The sequence below is a fragment of the Misgurnus anguillicaudatus genome, chromosome 4 (genome assembly GCF_027580225.2).
Source record: "Misgurnus anguillicaudatus chromosome 4, ASM2758022v2, whole genome shotgun sequence".
NCBI classification, from domain to species: Eukaryota; Metazoa; Chordata; class Actinopteri; order Cypriniformes; family Cobitidae; genus Misgurnus; species Misgurnus anguillicaudatus.
In genome coordinates this window covers 15,338,451-15,344,684 of record NC_073340.2, presented here as the reverse complement: position 1 = coordinate 15,344,684, position 6,234 = coordinate 15,338,451, and the positions used below count along the sequence as shown (strand labels likewise).

General features: G+C 33.3%; 1 long non-coding RNA gene across 1 annotated transcript; it reads left to right on the top strand.

The window, feature by feature from the left end:
- Nucleotides 1-209: 209 nt before the first annotated feature.
- LOC129427412 (uncharacterized) lies at nt 210-1,849 on the top strand. Its single transcript, XR_012369114.1, has 3 exons — nt 210-325; nt 474-546; nt 947-1,849. It is a non-coding gene; the product is annotated as an uncharacterized lncRNA (long non-coding RNA).
- The last annotated feature ends 4,385 nt before the right edge of the window (nt 1,850-6,234 follow it).

Below are 6,234 nucleotides of genomic sequence, written 5' to 3'. Positions count from 1 at the left end.
CAATCATACTGTTCCTCTGAATGGGTGGGTTCTCTTATCACTAACTCTCATAGATATGTATCATGTATGTATCTATTATGACAAATTCTGCTCGCTCGCTTGGTTTGTGTTATAAAAATAAATGTGACTTTACTGCGGTCTTTTTCGGTTTATTTAGTTTTGTGTTAACTATATCCACAAAGTATTCGAATAAATTGGTAATGTAAAACTTCTTCGCTGTAAATTAATTGTGTGCTCAATTGCGACGCCCTGTGTTGAATTTTCCCGCGAGTACAGTATCATTACTGAGGGGAAATATAACATTATTCATTTAATTCCACAAAAGGTGAGTAAGATATTAAATGTATAAGTTGTCTTTTTAAAATGTTTAAGCTTTCTACATAATGTAAATTGAATATTATTATATTATTATTATTATTATTATTATTATTATTAATTTTGCGACCTATTATCTAAATTGTGTGTTCATGAAGGCCTGTAACGTACTGCAGCTTCCTGCAGGCAACGTGAAACATTGCTGAGGGAGAACTTTATTCACAACAAAAGGTGAGGAATATTTTTAAATGAATATATTGTACATATTATATTGTGTATATAGTGTATGTGTGTGTATATAAACATGTGAGTAACTTGGTTAACAAATAAATATGTGACTGTCGTGTGACAGAAAAAAATGTAGGGAAAAGATTTGCCCTAATTATAAATATAGATTATATATCTTTTCAAACATTTTTTGATATTATTTGAAATTCCAATGAGAATTTATTATCAGTTTTCAATATTATTGCACATTTCAAACATACCTAATAAGCCACAAACTCGGATGAACTCCATTGCACATATCTTCCAGTTTTCTTTTTATCTGTTTAATGTGTGGATTATTTCAATATTCAAGCTGTATACATTTATAAAGGTTTTAAGACATATTTGCTGTTTAATGTTGCAGGATAAAGATGAAGAGGAGGGACCTGGACAGCTTGTGATGGCTGTAATTGTAAAGAATGGATCTTCTAGGAGTGGAAGCCCAAAGGATGCTGGAATTGTTATCGAGGCCTTAAAGGTGTTCACAGGGCAGGCTTTATCCTCACTGGATTGGATCTATGCATTGAATCTCCAGTATCCCAGGCATCTTTTCAGGTGTTTCAGAAACTTTTCTTGGAGCTGGATTCTTCAAAGTTTATGAACTGATTACAGTACAGTAAGTCTAAACTGCTGTCTGATTTTCTGGGTGTGAATCAATGTAACAGAACACAAACATGAAACCTTTCGTCGGGAAATGTGGACGGTTTTCTTTAAAGAGTGTAAAATACTTTTTTTAAGTTTTACACTGTTACAAATACACCATTAAAATGAGATGCTTTCCTGCTCTTTTGACTGCAATAAAATAAGAATTGATTCATCTTTGTCTGTCATTCTGAAATCAGATATAATACTCATTACTAATAAAAATATTAATGGATGATTTAAATTAAAATAGTATAATTGAATAGAATTTATTGTATAGTGCTAGGTCTTTGTCCTGTATACCCAATATTTTGTTTAAATTGAAATTAATTTCTAATTGCAAATTGCAGATTACCTTTTTGAATGGGTTACTATTAAAGAGTTTATGGAGTGATTCTAACACAATTTTTATTTGTTGAATTTAATTAATGATATTGCTTGTAATCTGTTGCCACACTTTTATTGAGTAGATATGGCATAATATTTTTTATTGTATAGTGCTAGATCTTTGTCTAGTATACACAATATTTTTGTTTAAATTTTAATAAAAATTTTAATTGCAAATTGCAGTTTGGCTTTTTGAATATGTAAATATTAAGGAGTTTATAGAGTAAATCTAAATCAATTTTGATTTGTTGAATGTAATTAATGATGATATTGGTTGTAATCTGTTGCCACAATTTTATTGAGTAGATGGGGCATATTATTTTTTACAGTGTAAGCGCACTTCCTATTTGGCTGCGTTAATGGTTTAAATAAAGTTCGATTTCTTGCAAAAACGGATCGATTTGCTTCATTATTGCTGCGTCCATAAACTCAAGGCAGTGACTCGTTGCCTCGCTGCCTCATGAGGAAATGACTTCGGAGGCATGAAGGTAGCTCAGAGGAAGACTTTCGGACACACTTCTAAGGCAGCGTGTTTGAAATTTAAACAGAGGGCGCCTTTGTGATAACTAATCACATATTTGAAAACTACAATACTAATTTCTCGCTAGAAATGCAATTAAAAGGTGTAAAAAGTAAAAATATACCTTTATTTACACTAAATTGGTGGTCCAGTCGCGTCCTTGGCCGCCATTTTATTTTTTCGAACTCGACCGGACTCGACCAATCACATTCTTAATGTACGTCCACGCATAGGTATCTCAGGAGACAGGAAGTAAACCAAACATTGAATTCGGACATGCCTTGATGCCTTGCTGCCTTGGAAAGCTGCCTCAGAAGGCAGCAATTTAGAGTTTTCGGACGCAGCCTATGATTTGCTTCATTATGCTTCATAAGTCATTATGATTACTTTTATATTGTATATATCTGCTTTGGTAAAACGTGCAGTTGCTGAAACTGATTTTATGTTCATTCATTTTGGAAATTAAAACTTTAATAAGGAACCAGCCTTGTTTATTTTTCTCTGCACAATAGTAAGCTTTACACCAGCCAGCTGTTTTTGTTAATTACATAAATAAAGTTTGCCCATTGCATAAATAATACTTTTTTTTAATATATTCGTCCGTCACTATGGTTACAGGCGCCGCGTGTAACTAGAATACGGGTTTGAGGTCGGTTGCTCGTTCATACAGGCAGTGTTCTATTTGTGTCTTTAATTCGCTGTCTGAACAGGACACTTCCAGACTCACACCTGTAAGTAAATACGGTTGTCACTCCCGAAATTTTGTCGTGTGAACGCACCCTATACACTTGAATGATCTCTACCGATGTAGTCAATGATGTGAGTCACCCCCTACACAGTGAGTTTCAATTGTTGCCATCAGGAAGACGTTATAAAGAAAGTTTATTAAATATATTTTGTGCCAAGTGCTGTCAAATTTTTAAAAGACTGGTGTGTTTTGTATTTTTTTTATTTTTTATGTGTTGGCCAGAGACAAATTTTCACTACGTAGATAATAAGTTAAATAAAGTAAAGTATGTCTGTAAATTCTGGGGTAAAGTCTCATAGGGATGGATTCCTGGACAGGGTTTAGATTAAGCCAGGACTGGGTCCAAGTTATTTTAAGACATTTATGTAGTTTACAAACATAACTTGCAACATTTAAAACATTACTGATTTGCATCTTGAGACAAAACAATGATACTAATATATTTTAAGATATGTCAGTGCAAGCTGCATTCAGTTAACCCTTTAACTGGCGCAGCCCTTTTTGAGTGAGGGGTTGGTGAAAAGGTGATATAAACCTTTAAATTAATATAACTCTGGCATTTTTTTTTTTTTTTTGGTCTAGAAGTCTAATTTTGGTTTTAATTTTGGTAATTTTTTGTTTTAAAGAAGACACTTCAACGTTTTTTAGGGAAGTGTCTGGAGGTGAAAATATTATTTTTTTTAAAGCAGTTTAAATTTATTTGTAATAAATAACAATGCCATATAGTATTATTTTTAATACATAAAATTGTAAAAAAAACTGAAGTTTGTGCTGGTTTGCTTTGGTGTTTGCTGCCTACTTGTGTCACAAATGAATAAATTACAGTTACTGCATTATTATTACTGCTAAAAGGTTTTGAAATATGAAAACTACATTCTCAGACCTTTCCAACAATATATAGTTTGTCTTGATAGATTAACATTTACATAGAAAATATTGAAGTAAACGTAGGTGTCCCGCTCACGGGACAGCGCCATTTCAGCTTAAACATGCATTTTAGTCTTGGACTAGACTTAAGCCTTACCCGGGATCTAATAAAGAGATCAGGTGTATCAAAGTTTGATTTCACTCAATGATTTCACATTGATTTCAATCTTTGGTATGATCTTACTCATACCAGATAAGGTTACAATGTTACATGAAAATTCTTCCAGCCTGACCAGCTAAGTCCAGCTAGACCAGCTTAAAAAGTGACCAAACACAGCTCGACCAGCTTGCTACACCAGCAAAACCAGCTAAAACCAAGCTGGAAGACCAGCTAAAACCAAGCTGGAAGACCAGCTAAAACCATCTCACCTGCTTATGCTGGTCTTAGCTAGAATTTTTAGAAGGGAACGCAGGTCAAATTTAAATCCAACATCCATGGGATTATTTTTATGACATTTTCTTGTAATTTTGTTGAAATTAGACTGACAGACATTATTACTGACTTCTAAGCTCGAATATAGATCTCAGCTTTCCATGAAAAAGTCAATATTGTTGAATGAATAAACTGTCCAGTGTCTTTTGAAATGGGCCGTCTGAGAAACTTAAACTTTACGTCTGGTTTATTCTTGGTCTCGGTAGGTAGAAAGCAATATGTGGAGGTGTCATGATATTGCAATCTCTTTGTGTTAGCTTTTCAAACAAAGGACCTGCAAGCTGGCATGGTATAGAAGTGCCACTGAACTCACAAACACACATTACTGGCACTAAAGCAGCTACGATAGAGGTTTATGTACAGACGAAATTACATTTATGGATTTTCTTGACTGTATTTCATCACTATTATTGTATTAGTTGAATTCAATCTATTTCAGTATACCAAATCAAATATGCCATTATATATTCATAGATTATTACAACGACCATTATATCTATGTGTGAAGTATTATAAACCTGTGATTAATAGCAAATGAACTCATAATATTGTAATACATATATAAAAAAGATTAACTTCGAAAAGAGCAAAAGATCTTTTCAAAGAATCTATCATATACTGTCAATTTTTTTCCATATGATTATTTCCTTTGGTATGAGAAGTCTTAATTAGATACTCTTAGTCGTTTTTTATTTTATGCACCAAATAACCAGTAATAACTGCGACGAGGCTTTGATATGAAACATCAAGAGATGTTTCTGGCTTTTAGGCTTTGATTCTCACATTCACAAAGGAAATTCAAGGCCACTTTAAAGAGGATTTTCTGTGCTGTAGAAATAGGTGGCTTTTTTCTTCAATAGTGTAATGCAATTTAAATGTAGAAGAGCTTGATGTAGACAAGATGCATGTTAATAAGATCTATTAACAAGATGCGTATTTAAAGCGATAGATGCTCCTTTTCACAAATTGAAAACATACTAAATTCTGATACAATGCTAAAGAAATATATACATATACACTTCAGTATGTTCATGTATGGGTTTTACAAATTAGAAATAGATCATATTTGTGATATATGCAACATATATTTAAAAAAATTGTAATTTTCATGTGTGAGATTTATATATATTTATAATATTCATAATTTTATTTGATGCACTGCTTGTACTTGAGTTAGACCTGTTATGCCTTCATTGTATTCTTTTTTCAGTCAATCCCTTTAAACTCTGTAGAGATGTTTGTGCATGAAAATCCTAAGAGGAGAAGAATCCCAAAATATCTGGCACCAGCAATCATGCCACATTCAAAGGCAGCTAATCTTATTTCTTTCACATTCTGGTGATTGATGTTTGAACTTCATCGGATCATCTTAACCATGTCTAGCTGCCTGAATGCAATGAGTTGCCTCCATTTGCTTGGATCATTAGAGGCCAGATTTACTTAACAGGACAAATAACGTGAGAGTGGAATTTCAATAAAGTGTCGATAGGAATTTCTGCAGGTGATTTACTGACAAGGTGCAGGTTAAAGAGGCGCATAAATCTAATTTCAATGATGCTTTTTCTAGGCGTTAAATAATTGGTAAATTGACGAGCGCAAACCTTAGTAAATCGAATTTCTTTCTTCGTGATTCTTTTGAATTCTTTTAAGCTCTCCTCCAATAAATTTTGCGTCTGAAAGGAAAATTCCTACAAATGCATAATGCAATAAGGTCAGTCGCAATAACAAGTTCATGCCTTTTCATCACTTTACTAAATCCCGACAGTAGTTTTTTAACAGCAAAAGAGCTATTTGTGCTGGCACAAGCTGTTAGTAAATCTGTCCCTACATACAAGCAATTATACTTCCTATATAGAAGAATATACATATAACAGACAATGGCATATATATTTGCATACACTCAAGCCAGTGTTATATTCAACCCAGCGTTGTGTCAAAAAGGGTTGAGCCCAGCCCCTTGGGTTGTAATTTAACTCATGCTGGGTTGTTTCAACC